Source organism: Alligator sinensis, unplaced genomic scaffold, assembly GCF_000455745.1.
Source record: "Alligator sinensis unplaced genomic scaffold, ASM45574v1 scaffold495_1, whole genome shotgun sequence".
Classification (NCBI taxonomy): domain Eukaryota; kingdom Metazoa; phylum Chordata; order Crocodylia; family Alligatoridae; genus Alligator; species Alligator sinensis.
In genome coordinates, this window is record NW_005842931.1 from 404683 (window position 1) to 423030 (window position 18348).

Below are 18348 nucleotides of genomic sequence, written 5' to 3' on the forward strand. Positions count from 1 at the left end.
AGAGTCAATTAGTATGGAGTAGTATCAGAATTGATTAAGGGTTACTTAGGGAAGCTAGGTGCTTTCAATCAGCAGTGCCAGGTGGGATGCACTCTGGGGTGCCAAAGGAATTGGCTGAAGTAATTTAACAGCCATTGGCTATCCTTTTTGAGAACTTGTGGAGATTGGGCAAGGCCCCAGATGGGCACTATATTTGTCCTTTTCTACTCATCTAAGAAATGGAAGAAGGAAGATCCAGGGACCTAGAGACCAATCAATCTGATCTCAATACGTGGAAAGATCATGGAGTAGGTCCTCAAGGAATTCATTATGAAGCACCTTGAGGAGAGCAAGATGATTAGCAACAGCCAGCATGGATGTGCCCACAAGAAAGTGATGCCTAACCAACCTGCTTCCTTCTACGATAAGATAACAGGCTCTGTGGACTGAGTGAGAGCAGTGGATATGATTTATCTTGACTTTAGCAAAGCTTTTTATATTGTATCCCATAACATTCTCATTTTGTAAGGAAATACAGACTGGATGAAAGTGCTATCAGGTGAATATGTAATTGGTTGGATCATCACACTCAGTAAATCATCATTAATTGTACAATGTCTAGTTACGAGGAGGTATCAAATAGAGTTCCCCAAGGGTTTTCTCTGGGCCTGGTATTGTTTAATATCTTCAAATGGTTTCGACAGTGGAATTGAGTGAATGTTCAGTGAATTTGTGGGTGATGCTAAGTTGGGTGAAATGGCAGGTGCTCCAGAGGGCAAGGCTAGGATTGATGTGGATTGATTGCAGATTATTTCTCCAGTCTATCAGATGAGATTCAAGAAGAACAATTGCATAGTCTTGCACCTGGGAAGGAATGATTGCTTACACAAATACAGACTATGGGATGAGTGGCTAGGCTGCTGCGCTACAAAGAAGGACCTGGTGTTACAGTAGATCAGAAGCTGGATTTGAGCCAACAGTGCATTCTTGTTGCTAAAAAGACCACTGGTATACTGGGTTGTATTAACAGGAGTGTCACTTGCAAATCAGCAGAAGTGATTATTTCTCTCTCTCCAGCACTGATGAGGCCTCACCTGATGTGCCCAGTTTTGGGTCCCACACTTGAAGATGGTTGTGGACAGATTAGAAGAGTCCAAGAACAACAAAAATGAGTAGAGGGCTCTTTGGCAACTTATCAGGAAATTGTGGTCTGAAAATATAATTAAAAATATGCACAGGTGAATCTCTCTAAATTGTTAAACATTGTGGCAAAGAAGGTTAATATTCAATGGAGTGAGCTCTCGGGTGGTGGTGGTGATTATCAGGAACCTTTGTTTTCCCTGAAAAAAATGGCAAATTCTGATTTTAAAACCCCGCAAATCCATGATTAAAATGAAAGGCCCCTCACTACCCCCACAGACCCTGCCAGGCTATAGGGCCAGAGACCTGGGTCTGCAGCCCCCTGCCCCTGGAAGGAGGCAGTGGCTACTGCAGCAGAGCAGAGCCTGGCTCCCTCCCTCTCTCCCCCACTGCCTGTTGGCTGCCTGCTGTGGGCTTGGGTGTGGTAGGGGCTGGCTCCGCACTCCAGGTGGGGCAGGAAGACCTTTGCCCCCCCAGGTCTATGCATGGTGCCTGCTGTGGGCTTGGGTTCCCTGCCCTGCTGCTCTCCCTTGGGGCTTCCACAGCCCAGCAGGTATGACCCATCTCTTTGCTGGTGAGCTCTGTGCTGCCTTGGCAATGCGTCCCTTCTGCACCTGGCAGCACTGACGGGCACAACCCCATGCCACTGCCTCTGCTGTTGCTGCGAGCACAGGGAACATACTACCAGGGCAGTGTGGAGCTTCCAGTGGCAAGGAGATCCCTGCGTGGCCCCACTGTTCCCTACAGCACTGGGTTGCACCGGCTGGGCTGCGGAGGCTCAGGGGGAGGGCAGCAGGGCAGGGAGCCCAAGCCCACAGTGGGAAACCTGTGCCTGCCCCCACCCCGTGCACAGATGCAAGGGGCATGTGCCCTCCATGGCCTCCCAGGAGTGCATGCAGTGGTGGGGAGCTGGCCATTCCACCCAGCCCCTGGACAAGCTGCCTGCAGCCATGCGTTACAGCCCTGGGCTGCAAGCCCTATGCACCCAACCCAGCAGCTTTGGGAGGAGGAAAGGAGTGAGCCTCCTCTGCACCCCTGTGGGGCCTCCCATCCCCCCGCCACGGCGGCTTGGCTTCTCCCCACCCTCAGGCCTAGTCCTCCCCTGCATTGGGCCTGGGCCCACTCCTCTCTTCCCCCCGCAACTGCAGCGGGGAGGTGGCGAGTGGGCCTGGACCCCAAACAGCAGGAGGGAAGGGGGAGCAGGCCCGGAGGGGGGGGACCCAGGGCTCCGTCCCCACCTGCATCTCCCCCCCGCATCCCATTCTTGATGGGCAATTGGCTAGTATTTAATATTCATAGACTGACTTGAATAAACTGGGGAAGTTTCACAATGAAAACTAAAACTCCTAGACTTTTCCCCCTTCCTCCTCCACTGGCCCCTTGGCCTTAGTTATTTCAGGAGGTTTGATTTATATGTATACATGTACATATTCATCATGAGCTGCAATACAAATTCAGAACGTGGTGGTCGGGCATTTTAGTTGTAGGGGTGCACCGATAAAGACTTTTTTGTCTGATACCGATGGCCGTTTATTGACCAGCTATATCAGCTGATGTCAGTCCAATAGCCAATCTGCAGCCTGGCTCCGTGGAGAGCAATGTCTGGCTGGTAAGTCTGTGGGGGGGGTGGGGGAGGGACAGGGTATGGGGGGTGCAGATCGAGGACCCCCCCTGCTGAAGGAGAGGATGGAGTAGGGCCAGGGTGGGGCCCCCATTCAGAAATGGGAATAGAGCCCTGGGCAGTTCGTCTGGGAGGGGGGCATCTCCCTGCTACTGCACGTACCCCTGGGGGAGGCATGGGGGCATGTTCCTCCAGATTTGGGCACAGGGTGAGGGCAGCCTGCCTGCTACAGGCTGGGGGCTGCACCTGCCTTTTCCTAGCAAGGGGGCTAGGCTGGGGCTGCACTCAAGGTGGGGTGGGCAGCAGCAGTGCTGAGGAGGTTGGCAACAGCAAATTTTGGGGTAGCTATACCCCACCCCATAGCCCGCCCTGTCCCAAATGCATCCTCAGCCCAGTCCCCTGCTGGGAAGAGGCCAGTGTAGCCCCTGACCGTAAAGCAGGCAGCTCACCCTTGTCTCCACGCACAAGTCTGCGGGGCATATGCCTCCCATACTTCCCCTGGGGGTGCATGCAGCAGCTGGGAACTGCCCTCCCCACCCCTCCTGGATGAGCTGCCTGCAGTTCCATCTTCTGCCCTTCCCTGCCCTGCCCCATCTGGGCAGTCCCTGCCCCACTCCCTTCCTTGCTATGGGGCCTCAATCTTCCCTTGCACCCACAGACGTACCTGCTGTACGCTGCTCTCCACGCTGCCATGCCATTCCTGGCTGCATGCATGCTGTGGCTGGGTTCATGTACGTGGCATTTATTGGTAACATTATTAGCTACACCAGCCAAAAAAAGCTAATTGCTGATTACGTCAATTTTCCTTTTATGGTACCAATCTGATATGAACTGATATATCAGTGAACCTCTACTTAGTTGTAATTCAGCCTTCTTCCATTGCTGGATTTAAAATAAAGAACTTAAGTACGCAACATCTGTCATATCTCAAATGATCCCAAAGCAGTTTGTAGCCTATTTGTCACATGGCTGCCACATTCTAGTATCTGAACTCATGCCATAGTGACAGCCAAGCGGAAGACAATGCTGTGCAGTGTTGGAGGTAGAAGAAATTTTGCCTGCATCACCAGGGCAGAATCATAAATCAAGGGATCTTTAATGTCCTTGCAGAGCAGCTTGGGCTTCTGCTTTTAAATTTCATAAAACTTTGTGGGGGCAGAAGGGGAATGTTTGATGTAATAATCATTAATTATCCACAGCATTGTTCCATGTTACTGTATTTCCAGTGAGACTTGCTTATTTGCACAGTTCTTACTAACAGAGTGTCTATTGTTCAAAATTCATCCTGGCAGGAGGCAAAGTTCCAAAGAACAGTTAAATATAGGAAAAGACATTTTGCATTATACAGTGTCTACTTCAACTTGAAATTTAACATATGCATACTATCACATCATAGATAGCTCATTGTAGAGTTTAAAGTGGCTCAGTTCAAACTGGGATTTGATAAACTTCTGTAATTTACCAAGCCTGAGCTACTTGATGTCAATCACAGGAGACTTTTCACACCATCTATATTATGCTCTTTTGTCTTTTCTGGCATGTGCTTGTGTGCATTAGCACATTGTATTGCCGATACCTGTGTTTTGGTCAGTAACAGAATGGTTAACCATTCTGGCTAGTAAATAATTTTCAGAATTAATTAGTCATTGAAATCAACAGGGGTAGTTTTCCATCTGCTTATGATTTTATGGTTCCCATAAAGGTTCTCTATGGGCTCAGACACTAATCTGTTCTCAGTTTGAGGTTATTTTCACATCTTTAGACTTATGTAATGTATAGTTCTTAGCAGTTCTATAACTCAAGTTGATTGAAATTTAAAATGCGAGGTGCAACATGAGCAAAAAGATATTTGAGCATTTCCATACCAATTACACTCTTTTGACTTGTGCTTATTGTTAGATAGCTAAAGTCATCCCAAACTGCTATTTGACCCTTGTTCTGATTAAATCAGGAAGCAAGTTTTGCTTTAGCTCTAAGCCAGCAGTTTATCTGTGTACAAAGTGCAATATGATCAAATATGTGGTCCAAAAGATTAATTTCAGTATGTTGTCTGCATTTCAATCTGGTGACAACTGAACTTCAGAACTTTTTTGCAGTTAGTGGAATAAAAAAAAATTGAGTTTCTTTTCTTGGTTAGCTGGAGAAACGGGTGTAAATTGTAATAATCTGACAAAAAAGCAGGAATCCCTAAGCATCTTCTACAAAATCCTTAAATTATTTTCCAAAGATTAAGTTTGAGGGAGAATTTTTTTTTAAGCATTTAAATTTTAAGGCATTGGGAAATATTGTACAGCAAAGTAAAAATGGCCTGCCAGCGCAAATCAATTATTATTCCTGCAGTCCATCTTCTTAGGCATGTTAGTAATTCAAAATAAAACTTACTCATCATGTTCACCTTCCCAAGTAATATTTTAGAAGATAATTAAAAAGTTGCATCTTGTCCAGTGGCCTTCCAAGACAGTGAATCAAGTAGCCACGCATTGTATGGAAAAGCACTAGCAGTAGAGCAACTGAGCAAGGATGAGCAAACAAACCTATTGCAGGGTTCAGCAAATGACTAAGTAGGCAATGGGGAGTAGATTACAATCAGACACTGAATAAGAGGTAGTCAGGTGAATGTATTATATCACCATAAACAGAAGACCAGAATAGTATTTTGAAACCACAAATAACACATGGGAGTATGCAACCTAGGTTTGTTGTAGCTCGTGTTCTGAATCACTTCCTACTACAGAATTACACAGAATGATTGCTCCTTTTGGACTCGAGTGGCTTGGGAGAAGCGATAAAATGTGGATTAGAGCCTGAAACGTCTAGCTTTGGTTAAAAATAATTGTGTACATATTTGGTTCTTCAAACACAGAGATGGAGCCCAAAATGAGGGCAGTGAAAACCAGGTATTTTAAAATTAGGTTATGTTTGTTTAAAGTTGCTCAGTACCCAACCCCTCAGTGGGTGCTTAGCTCCTGTAAAAATAGGACACTTTATTTAGATGTCTAGCTTGCTTCAGAGTTTGTTGATTGCTTTGAACTGAATGTTCAGCAGTCATAATTTGCAAGCAGGTTCAGTTTGTGAAAGAAATTAGGTTGTGTATTATTAATAGGCTCAGCACAAGGCACTTGCAATAAATGAATATAGTTAACTACTGTGGATTTGATGTTCCTAGGGTTTTGTAAGCTCTAGTTGCTTAACCAGTAAGTGGGTGGGCAGAACTGTTGCGTAACTTCTAAGAAATAGAGCTAGATACATTGAGCAAAAAAACGTTCTAGTAATTTTAGGATTACATTTGCTTTTTAATTTCCCTCTTGTCTATTGTAATTTTTTAAAGTCTCCCTGCTTTTGCGTCTGTTACAGTAGAACGTAAAGAAGGGTCCTGTTTACAAACATGATTTTACAGCTGGTGAGGACAAAGGACTATTGTTTAACATTGTTAACTGGTCATAGCTAAGACCCTTGTTTCAGTAAGGCTTACCCATGATCATAAGGGATTGTTAAAGTGACAGTTCCTGTCTTCACTGGTTTCAGTCATAGTCATATTTAGACTATCTAAATATAATTCCTTAAAGTCATATTCTAACATGACTTTTCTTTTTAAGTATAGGCAAGTGCAGGAAAGGGGAAACTATATAGGATAGGTGATGTAACTAACTAGGCAAAGAGATATATTAGGGCCTTCAGTAAAAACAGTCTTCTGATCTAATTGTAACAGTAGTAAGTTTGTTTTCAGATAAAATGTGACAGAGTTGGATGTTTCTTTTAGCAGTTCATCTTCAGATGGGCAGACTCAAATGTTGAACTGGTTATTATAAATGGATTATAAAACTTTGGACCAGATTTAGCTGGCTTCAGTAGGTGGAAACTGGACACCTAAGTCCCAAGAAGTTGTTCAGACTATTTTGGTGCTAGCACCGTAAAAAATCTCATTGTGAGGTTAAATCCAGTACATACCTGTTTTAAACTTCAGTGTCTCTGCTCAGGCTCGTGCATGTGCTCAGAACTAATCCAGAGTAGCCTCTTGTGCAAAGTCTTTGTGTTGATTTGGTAGGGATGCTGGATTCCTAACCAAGTGCATTTCAATCTCTGTCCTCAGGAAAGTTATTGAAAGATGGTTTGTATTTCTCCTTATCTCTCTGCATAGAAGTTTCTTGTTTGCGCTGTCAAACTACATACTTTGTCACAATGGTTACCCTGTGCGAACTCTGCCTGAGGTCAGTATGTATTACAGTATAGAATATCACCCACAGTTCCTGCAAGAATCGTTTAGATACAGTAAACTGGTTCTGAAAGCATTTTCACTTAATATGGACGAACAGTCAAATAGTTCTCTGTGCAGGTTAACCTAGTGCTAGTATGGACAGAATGATATTTTAAAGCTAACGCTTAATTTAAAAACAAATCCACATTGGGCACTTCTGAAAGAAGTAAGCAAGCCTTATTCCTCATTTAAATGGGGAAATTGAAACAGATGTTCTGTTTTGTCCAAAGCCACAGAGGAAATCCGTTTCAGTTAGGAAAAAACTTGTATTTCCTAATCCCAAGTGCTGGGCACAGGCATTACACTTTTACTAGTATTAGTGGTCAGAAACCATTTTCTACCTGTAACAGAACAAAAGTTAATCATGCAAAGCCAATTTATAACCATAATAGAACAGAAGTTTGGCGCACACAGACTGGTTTAAAAATGGCAGAACCCAGACTAAGATTTGCGCCCCCCCAGGACTAATGTGTATTCCCCCCCCCCCCCCCCCCCCCCCCCCCCCCCGGCCAAAGGGCAAATGTGTGTTCTTTTTGCTGCTGATTTAAATTACACTTTTTGCAGAAAACCAGGTAATTTAGAATGATTCTGCCTTGGGCTTTTGAATGTCTGTATCTAGCCCAGGTCTTTCTGCTAGAACTTCACTGGTTTTGCTTTCTTGTTGTCTCTTCTGATGTAGGTGCTGATGGATGTGATGGTATACCTCACACAGTTGCATGTATCTTCACTTTGCTTTTGTTTCAACTTTTAATGTAGGAGCATGTGTGAGAGAATAATAACACATTTTCTTGCAGTGTTGCTTTTGTAGAAAAAACTACTTGGTTTTTTTTTTTCCCTAAAAATTCTGAGCCTTTGCATTTAGCAATCTTTCCCATCTTTTGCTTTTACTAGAATTCGAATGCGTCTTGAGTTGCATGAACTGTGGTCAGGGGGTAAGGGAATGGATCTTCTTATGAAAGCCCCCTCTTGAAGTTTTTGCAGTGGAATTACAAGGCTTTGATATTTGTCTTTCCTGCCCACCGCCATTTTTCTATCTGAAAAATGGATGCATCTGCAGTCCCTGTCCTGCCTCTGTTTTTTCTGCTGTTGTTTGTTTTCTTTAAGTACTTGAAAGATTAATTCCTACTTGATTTTTGTTTAAATGTGCTCAAGACCCAGGGATTAAAGGCCTCCTACATAAAACTACTTGTGGTTGGGAAAACTGCCAGAACTTTTCGTAAAGGCATTGTGTTGCTTGCTAACTTGATTGTTCTATTGTTGAAGTAGACTTCAGCTTGCCATTCAGGTGCCGTGCGGGAAAACTGGTTGTAAGTTTATTTTTTTCCATGTTTACAGTGGGCTATATTTCTGTAACCTCTTAGGAGGTGGTTATTACCACCTCCACTAAGTTGTAGTGGAGCTACTATGGCAGTTCTTGGAGGCCTTGGATTTTCTTGATGCCATGCAGAGTGGTAAGGTTTTTGGCCTGCGTACAAGACGGAAATTGTTTTGGTTGCGTTGAGGCCAGATTTCCTAGAAATAGACAACTTCCCATTCAGACCTTAAAACAATCAAAAGCTGCTAACCAGGAGGCTTGTTGATGTACTGGCACTGAATTTAGCTAGATCAACTGAGTGGCTGTACCCTTATTAAAAGTACTGGGAGGTGGTTTTGGGCCATTGCTCTCCTCTTACTCCCTGTGCCCTCCTCACGTGTCTCCAAGAAGAACTCTGTTTCAGGGTGCTGCTTTTCCTCGTAGCTTTTAATTGTCTATTATCTCTCTTCGTCTTGGAATTATTTTTTTTATACACTGCAGACAACTTGACTGATATGAGTTGGGAAAATACCTGGTAAGACAGTTTGAGTGGTTATTTTTTATTTCTGTGTGCCTTTATTCTGAACAATGTTTTAAGAACTCTTCTTGAGCTTTTTAAAATAAATTATGCTCTTTGTCTTATTCAAAATAAACTTTTCTGACACACTTGCTGTGCATTAAAGTATAGTTATCTAAGGGGAGTTAACTCAGTAAGGCAAACCAAAGGTGGAAGCCAGGTATTGTTATGTATAAGGCAGTGGTTTGGAAAGCAGCTTTGGCTAGGGTTGCATCCAGTTGCGTTTTCTATTGTACTAGGGCTGAATGGCATGAGGCAGTGCAATGTGATGAATTATTCAAGAGCTATGACTTGTTTTCAAACAAAGGAGAAAATAACTTTAACTGTGCAGTAGGTTTCTTCATACTTCTGAATGTCTCTGAGATGATGCCTGTCCAAGCATTAGATAATTAATTCATTTATGCAGGACTTATTAATTTCATACTCTACTTTCTCTGTAGAAGAAAAAAAAGTTGCCTCTTATTTAGGAAAACCTAAGGGATTTGCATTACATGTACGTCACATTGTAGCACTGATCGGGAGATGAAAATGGGGATATGGCCTTGATGGAACAACATTGCACTTTGCCAACCCAGTGTGCAATACAATAATTGTTTATTGCAACATGGACCTATGCAAATATATTAAACAACTTATAATGAGCAGTTTTTCAGTTTGAGTAAAGTGAATCTGTTGTTTTAAAAGAGTCACATAACCATAGTGACACATGAAACCATGGGCCCATGGTCCAATTGTTGGCCCTCTGGAAAGTACTTGGGGATATTAGACCAACTGTTTTTTTGGAACGGGCTTGCCTTGAACCCACTCAGTGAGACATTGGTGGATTTGCATTTTAGGTAAGTCAAGCTTTTACCCCCCTGCTTCTGTGAGCACAGTTATAGCATCCTCAAGCCCCTTCAGATTTTCATGGCATTTGAGCCCAGGATGGGTGTTTCCTGCTTTCCTATTGGCTTTTCCCAATTCAGCTGTGCCACAACATTCCATCATGTCTAAACCTGAAAGCAAAGTTTGAAAACATTTATTATGGAAAGAAGGGAGCAGTGAGATAGATAGGCAGACTTGTTATGCTAGAGAATAAAGGGTGGTTCTTCTCTCCAGAACAGGAAAAGCTAGCCAGGGATAGCTGGAAGGTACATAACACATTTAAAATGCAGTTGGGAAGCATGCAGATGATTTTGAGTAGGTCATTTAATTTCCATGGTAAAGTAGGTTTACTTTTGGCTTAAGAAACTGAATCACTACTTGTAGCAATACATTTTAGGTCTTAAAGAGCCTGTGATCTTAAAAATCTGTGTTATAATTGAATACAACACTTAAGGTTAGTGTAACTATTAAAACTTTCTGCTCTGGATTGGCTCTAGGTTCAGCCAACTTCCTGGTCCCATCCCACCTCCCTGTCCCTTCCTCTTGCATAGTTTGTCTATGTTTCACCCAGTAAGGAGGTGAAGGAACAAATAATCCTACAAAATAACTCATGCTTTTATAAATATAGTATCCTGACGGGTCATTCAGGGTGGGGTGGATCTATTAACCAAAATGACGTTTAACTCCTCTCTTGAAACGGGCTAAAGTTCAGGTTGGATTTCTGTAAGATTTTCTTTGCAAATTTACCTTGCCTCTAGAGGCAAGTTACTTCAGCACACAAGGCCTACACCAAATGAAAATGGCATTATAATTCTTTCTGGGTATGAGTGAGGGCAATAGATTAGCTTCACAAAAGTATTTTTATTTCTGGGAAACTGGAATTTGTCCCATTACATAAACTTGCTGTTGCAGTTAAAATGCTTTTTTAACTATCACAGTTATGCAGAAAAGAGAGTGCTTGTTTCTGCCCCAGGAACATTTGCCATGGTAGTGATGCAGTACAAAAAGCCCTTTAGTTTGACTCTTGTTATAAAACTACCTTGGCTATGTGCCAAGTGCAGCCTTCATTATCTATCAAAACGCTCTTAACTCTTATCAGCATCTTTAAGGTTCCTTATTTCTCTCCCCCCCCCCAACAAAATCCTTTATTTTAGGTGATACTGATTGGTTTATAGTGAGGCATTATTGGGATAGGACAAATTGTTACAGCATGTATATGCAGTGTTTGATTTTTCAATTATTTGGTAAATTGAAAGTTTTATGTATGAAGTAGAGATGATAGTAGTTAGGTGCAACACTTAGTATAATGGTTCCTTATTTCTCCCCCCCCCCCCAACAAAATCCTTTATTTTAGGTGATACTGATTGGTTTATAGTGAGGCATTATTGGGATAGGACAAATTGTTACAGCATGTATATGCAGTGTTTGATTTTTCAATTATTTGGTAAATTGAAAGTTTTATGTATGAAGTAGAGATGATAGTAGTTAGGTGCAACACTTAGTATAAGATTAAAAGAATAAAACATTAAACTCAGAGGGACTTACCTTTTTCTCTCTCTGTTCCCCCTGTTATGTTGAGAACTAGGAAACAAATCCGAGTATAAGCAGAAATGGCCTGGTTCAATGGCTAGTAAGCAGGAGGAAAAATCCTTTTTTTTTTTTTCAATGTCCAGACCAGGGGTCAACAGCCCTCAGTGTGGGTGCTAGAGCATGGTATGTGAAGGCATTTTGTTTGGCAGATGTACCTTAGGGCGAACAGCAGGGAAGGGGCCAGGGCTGTGCTGCCACGGCAAGGATTGGGCCTTTCGCAACTCCCTTGCTGTCCGCCTGGAGGTGTGCATGTACCCGCTACTATCAGGAAGCCAGGCAGGGGCTCTGCAGATCTCCCTGCAGTGGCTTTCAGCCTCCCCACCTGCTGTGAGTAGCCCAGGCTCTGAGGCGCGTGTGTACCTGCCACCTGTAATGAGCTGGCTTGCAGCCTCCTGGCTGCCTGCCACAGCTGGCCTGGGCTCAGGGCAGGCCCCTGCCATGGAGCCCGGGCTACTTGCAGCACATGGCAGGGAGGCTGCAAACCACTGTGCTGGGGTCTGCGGAGCCCCAGTTTGGCTAGTTGCTGGTGGCAGGTGTGTGTGCACCTCAGGGTGGACAATGGGGAAGGGGACAGGGATGTGTTGCTGTAACAAGGGTTGGGCCCCTTGTGGCTCTCCCACCATCTGTCCCTGTCATGCCAACATCTTACAAGTTGAGGTTGGGTTGCTTTTGGCACTCTTCCCAAAAATGTTGCCAATCCTTGGTCTAAATTCAGCAAACTGCAACCTGTGGCATAAATAACAACCAAATAGACTTAGGATGCTGCTAGCATCAGAGAGAAGCACAGCTTGTTTTAAAACATAGGTGTTTTGCATTCAACTCTTGGGGAGGGATCAGTTTGCAATTAAAAAAACAAGCAAACCAAAATTTGACAAAAATCATCTACATCAGTGTTTAGCTTCTGGCTCACAAGCTGAACCCACCCTTCAGGGCCACATTATCTGGTTCATTGGATTCCTTGCCTCACTGTCTCCTGGTCTAGAAATTTTGGCTTCCAGACCTGTGGCAATTAACACTGCCACAGCACCCCCCCCCCCAATTTCTGGTCTGGGGAGGAGCCCGGTGGGCAGGGTGACACTGCCTCGTGCCAGTTTACACTAGCGTGTAGTTTTGTTTCATGGTTGGATCCAACAGACTGCATCTGTGGACTGACTCTGCATACTGACCCCATGCTGGATCTGGCCTGTGCGCTGGTTCCACACTACCCATCTGGCCCACAGAGCAGGTACGTTAAGCATCTGTATGTAAAGGGCTGAGACTTCAAGTGTATGTATGGTGGTGGTGATTTTCAACAATAAGCTTGTTCAAAACTGCAGAACTCAGGCACGTGGGAGGATTGTGTTCTGTAAAACCTTTTCTTTGCTGCCTTCAAACCAGGTGCTTATAAGTATTGATGCAACAATCCAGTGATTGTACTTCACCTTTTTTATAGGTGTTTGCTGTTCAAATTTATTTTCTTATTTACATAGTATGCTAAAATAACTTTCTCCAGTGTTTTGTAGTACAGTGTATCAATTTATTTGAAGAGACATTGGGAGTTTTGAATTGGGACATCAAGAAGAACACTGGGTGGGGGGACATCAGGATTTGGGTGTTTAGGCACTTTTATGGTTGAGTAGCTTCAAAATCTACGTTTGATTTTCCCCCCCTCTGGCACGTAAGAAAATGATCATGATCATGCCCACACGTACTGGGTTTTCAAGTAAAGAAAGCCACTAGATGGTGAGCTTACTCTTTCCTCACAGGAAGAACGACTCATGAAGGCAGCTGATCAGAACTGTACAGTTCTCTTTAAAGATTTATTTCTCTTCTCTGGCATAACTTGCTAGTGCCAGAGCCAAGCCCTGTATCAGATGGAGGAAAATGTTTTGGAAACTTCTAGCTCACTCTGACATTGAAAGTCTCAAATGTAGATCCATAGCAGAGCTGTTTCAGGTTACTCTTTATTTTAGTGTACTAGCACTTCTTTAAGGCTGCCTTTACGGAAGTGGGTTAAGAAGTATGAACTTGTAAACCAAGTTGCTATACACGCCCCTGTCTGAGAGACGATGATATGGAAAGAAAAGGAGGAGCATCACTTGTAAGCTAAGGCAGCAATAGGATTAAAACACTTGAGGGAGGACAGGGGAACAAATTTAACACAGGGTTTGGCAAGTGGCAAAGTATGAAACGGAGAGAAGAAAGACTGGAAACCTTTGGAGTTTGACACTGACTTAAAGGTAGTTAAAAGGCAAGAGTCAGCATTGTGATAGAGACGTAAAAGGACCAGAATGTCTTCCTGGGAGCACAAATACCATTTAGGTGCTCTAGCGCTCATCCTGTGGTTGCTGTCTTCTGAGTCACTTCCAGCTGTCACGAGGACTGACCTGTTCAGGTTTTACTTCAGTGCTTCCTAGTAGTACAATTGATTCACTGGGAGAAGCCATTCTGACTAGAATGTCTTTGGGAAGATGGCATCCTATTTGCATGGATGGTGGCTGGGTATGTACACTGACTTCAGGGCCTGAATAATAACTGGTGAAGAAGCGTACTTCTCAGTTTCTTTTGTATCTGTGCCTTACCTGAGACACGGTGCTTCTCTTGCAAATTTGAATGGGGGGAGGGCAAAAGGAAGGAGAGCGAGGGAAGGGGAGTGTTTGTGAAATCTGCCAGCTTTCATGTATGGTCACACACTTTTTTTTATACAGGTTTCCCTTGATTTAAGCGATGCATGTGTTCCCAGAGAACAGCACATAAATCAAATTTGCATAAAGCAAACCCACTTTACAATGTAACAAATAGGGATCGGTTCCCATGTGGGGGAGGGAGGCTAGGACTGTGGGGGTGGGGGATGCCACTCCCAGGGCTGCACAAGACGGCAAAGCAGAAGGAACAGAGCTGCACTCACCCCAGCCCTGGCTGCAGCGACCCCAGGAGCAGCCAGTGCCACTTGCCTGCAGCTGCTGGGCTGCAGTGTGCTCCGCCTGTCCCCACTCACCTCTGCTCCTGGGCTGTGCAGTGTCCTGGTGCAGGCAGCTGATGTCGGCTGCTCCCGGGGCCACTGCAGCTGGGGTTGGGGTTGGGGTGCCTGGGGCCACGGCTCTTTCCGCTTCCCCCAGAGACTTGCCTGCTTGGGTGGGGGGTCATCTATGCTGATCGCATAAGAGCGAATTTACCTCATATTTAACAAATTGCTTGAGAGAGTCCAGAGAAGAGCCATGCACATGATCGGAGGTCAGGGAAGCAGACCCTACGATGACAGGCTGAGAGCCCTGGGGCTCTTTAGCCTGAAAAAGTGCAGGCTCAGGGGTGATCTGATGGCCACCTACAAGTTTATCAAGGGTGACCACCAGTATCTGGGGGAACGTTTGTTCACCAGAGCGCCCCAAGGGATGATGAGGTCGAATGGTCACAAACTACTTCAAGATCGTTTCAGGCCGGACATAAGGAAGAATTTCTTTACTGTCCGAGCCCCCAAGGTCTGGAATAGCCTGCCACCGGAGGTGGTTCAAGCGCCTTCATTGAACACCTTCAAGATGAAACTGGATGCTCATCTTGCTGGGATCCTATGACCCCAGCTGACTTCCTGCCCTTTGGGCAAGGGGCTGGACTCGATGATCTTCCGAGGTCCCTTCCAGCCCTGATGTCTATGAATCTATGAAATTATGGGTCTAAATATGCTCATTGCATAAAAGCGAATCTGTGTATAAAGAACCCTCAAATCGAGGGAAACCTGTATAGAGACGTATGTGAGCAGATGAGCCTTTAGTGTGACAGGATGAGGCTTAGTTTGGAAATTCATTGCTTCACCTGTAGAGGGAGTGCTGTCTCAAGATGAGAAGATTGCCTGCATGGGTTACCAGGGAGTTATTGAAACTGATCTCTAACTGGGGGCTTCAGGTTTCTTCACTGAAAGAGTTCCCTTGTGTTTTACAGCAAATGCCATTTCAGCTACTTGTTTCCATATAAAATCACTGCAAGTACATAATGGCTGTTGCCAAAGCATTTGGTGGAATTGATCTAAGAAAACTTCTTTGTTACCAAAAGGAGCAAATTGGTGTTGTGTGTATAAATATAGAAATTGCATAATTCAGACCTCAGTTACTTTTAGCATGAGTTCAGTACCTTTCAGTAGGTAGGAGCAAACGTTCTGGTGAAGGTGAGGGCAGCGTGGGCTTGCACTTAGTAACTTTTTCTCCACTACAGAGGTGGAGTTTCTGAATTAGAGATTGGTGAGAAGGGGAAGCTAACATGCCTGTCTGTGCTGTACTTTCTCTTTGAGTAGTAGGAGTGCCCTGAAAAATCTTTTTTTAAAGGGATCTATATATAATCTTACTAGAACATACCTAAGGGCATCGTGCCCCAGCTTAAGCCATGTAGCAAACTGTGAAATAGATTGGAGAATATTTTATCCATCAGTCATACACAGCATTCACAGAGTGAAACTCGACAGCTTCTTTAGACAGCTAAGCATCATTTTAGGTCAGGAAGTAGAGAATATTCTCATCTGATAGAATGGATATATCCAAAAAGTGTTTCTGAAATAAGCATTATGCCACAAGAGCATTCCTTTTAATTAAAGTTGGATTCTTGTCCAAACAAGTGTTCAGTTAACACAATTCTAATATAATAAGGGGTCTGTCTGTCTGTCTGTCTGTCTGTCCCAGCCGCCTGCGGAGGGTTCGGGATTGAGAGTGTGGTCGGGGGTAGAAAGGTAAGAAAGGTTTATTCACTTAACAAAAACACAACTACGTGTAGATAACAAAACAAGGACAGACGATAATAATTTGCGTTGGCAACTTATTGGCAGTCACCTCTGATGCCTTATGTTCGACAAGTTTCTCTTCTGCAAAGCTCAGTGAAGTCAGGCGTCCCCGATCAGTGCTGTCCAAGGGATACCAATAAGGACCCTGGTATTCAATCCTTGGGCTTCTTGAGATCCACAGGCCCAATGATCCAGGCCAGCAGCTAATCTTAAATCACAAGCTTCTTTTACAGAGCTGCATCTTCCTTCTAAATGATTTCCGGATGTGCCAGCTAATTTATAACTTCTGAGCTATTCTGGTAACTTTCAGCCATTCAGATTCCTTTTACTTCAACTGTCCTTAGACTGACCAATAGCAGTACAAGCCTTGCATTCTTCTGATAAGGTTAATTTTAACTACACCACAGGGCCTACTATTACTTCTATAAGGCTTTGCTAAATTTACTAGGCCTTACTTCATACAAGGCCTTACTACATCTTAGACTTTAATTAGGCTCTCAGCAACAACATATAGCTTAATATCTGAATAAATGACAGAAAAACACTTAGTCTAATCTTCATAGAGCCTTCAGCAAGCACCTTTATCACACAGGCATAATTTTCAGCTGTCACACTGGTTACTGAAACAACCAGAGTGTTCCAAGAGCATTACGGACAGGAGGTGTGGCAGAGCACTGCTATGATGGTGGGGACGGAGTGGGGCGAGGCCAGCACCATTGGCCTGGCCCCTACTTCCTCCCTGGAGGCGGTGGTTTGGAGGGGGACAGAGGAGAAGGCAGGGCAAGCCCCCACCTGCTCCTGGGAGGTGGTGGTGGCATGGAGGTGGGGAGGCTTAGGGTTAGCAAACTTCCTCCCTTCCTCCCCCCCTCCCCCCAGTCATTCTTGACGGGCAATTCGCTAGTAGGTCATAAGAACATAAATGCCATGTTGCATCAGGCCAGAGGTCCATCTAGCTCAGTACTATGCCTCTCTCTGTGGCAGAGTGGATATTAAAGGAGAAACTATATAAATGAAGGGTTCATCTAGGCCAAGGGTGGACTTCATTTCCCAGCAGCCCCTGCCTGCATTGCTGCAGTTGGAAACCCTGGCCCTCTGCTGGTGGTGCTGCTGTTTGGGGTCTTCATGGAAACTAGCTGAAGCAACCTGAGCAGGGGCTGCTGGGAAATGGAGTCCAGTCACTGGCCAGGTCCCTCATTTTGCCCACCCCTGATCTAGAGCCCTCATCCCTTAGAACTTCCAGCCCAGAGGCCTACGAAGTCCTAATTTGTTGCACTCCTATCACATTTAATATCCCCCGACAGATTTATCCTGCATGAATAAATAGTCAACAAGTAACTAAGTTACGGGTGAGATAAAACTTAAAACATTCTCTCTGCATATAATGCAAAATACAGAAGTTTGTTTCATACTTGGTCTTTCAGAGGGCTATACATATAAAGGCACTCTGCCTTAGATTAGAGCAGGAAGCAAAATGTGTGCTGAGCATTGAGTTCAGCTTGTACAAATGTACACTTAGCATTTTCTTTTGCTTTCTTTGTGAGGTTAATGATTAAACGGGATTTAAAGACTAACCAACACTATTCCAAGGGGTAATTTCACTGTCATCCTGTTGTGCAATTCCCAGGTTGTTTTCTTTAACAGTAGGAAATTATTTTTGTGGACCATAATTCATATTTGGGTCACAAGAATATATGAAAGGGGCACTGTTCTTTCTAGCAGTATTACATTGGATAGTTCCTTTATCATTTGCTTTGAAAAGTGTTTATGTGAGAGATGAGAGAGCTCTCAATAAGATTAGACAGTATTTTGAAGGTTTGTTCTTACGTAGGTAAGGACATGGATCTCAGAGCAGACAAGCCCAAGGAGATAGGCGAGCTCAGCATAGGTGTGGAAGGGCAGTTGGGCCATCTGGAGAATCTCCTTACACAACATGTATTCCCTGGGAGCTGTATCCATTGAATTCACAGCACCTTTGTGCTGGCAGGGCAGCATTGGAACGTTGACAGTGGAAGAGCAGATCCAGTTTATATAGACCAACATGTTGTGGAGGGAGGAGGAGCAAGAAGGGAAGAGGCCCAGTGTACTCTCTCAGTCCAGAGCAGCAAATGAGAAATATGTTGCATGATTCCCCTTGAAAATACTGCAAGTGAGGTGGCTGAATGTGGATTTTATGTAAGGTCCTATTGCTGGGTCACTGTCTTTCATCTGTTGATAGCATTCATTTTTCTAATGATATCAGTATTCTGAGCAGGACCAGACAAATGTACAGCTTTGGAGTTTCAGC

At 44.1% G+C, this 18348-nt stretch overlaps 1 protein-coding gene across 3 annotated transcripts in view; it reads left to right on the plus strand.

Moving 5' to 3' along the window:
• Window positions 1-18348, plus strand: part of LOC102381682 (H(+)/Cl(-) exchange transporter 5) — an 87365-nt gene that overhangs the window by 23672 nt on the left and 45345 nt on the right. Inside the window, exon 1 of one of the 3 annotated variants that reach the window (XM_025192466.1) lies at window positions 13517-13539. The exons of 1 other annotated variant lie outside the window; for it this stretch is intronic. The gene's annotated coding sequence lies outside the window, so the exon portion shown is untranslated. Of the gene's footprint in view, window positions 1-13516; window positions 13540-13778; window positions 13802-18348 lie in introns of those variants that run through there. One more of the 3 variants, XM_006036217.3, reaches the window with a different exon arrangement.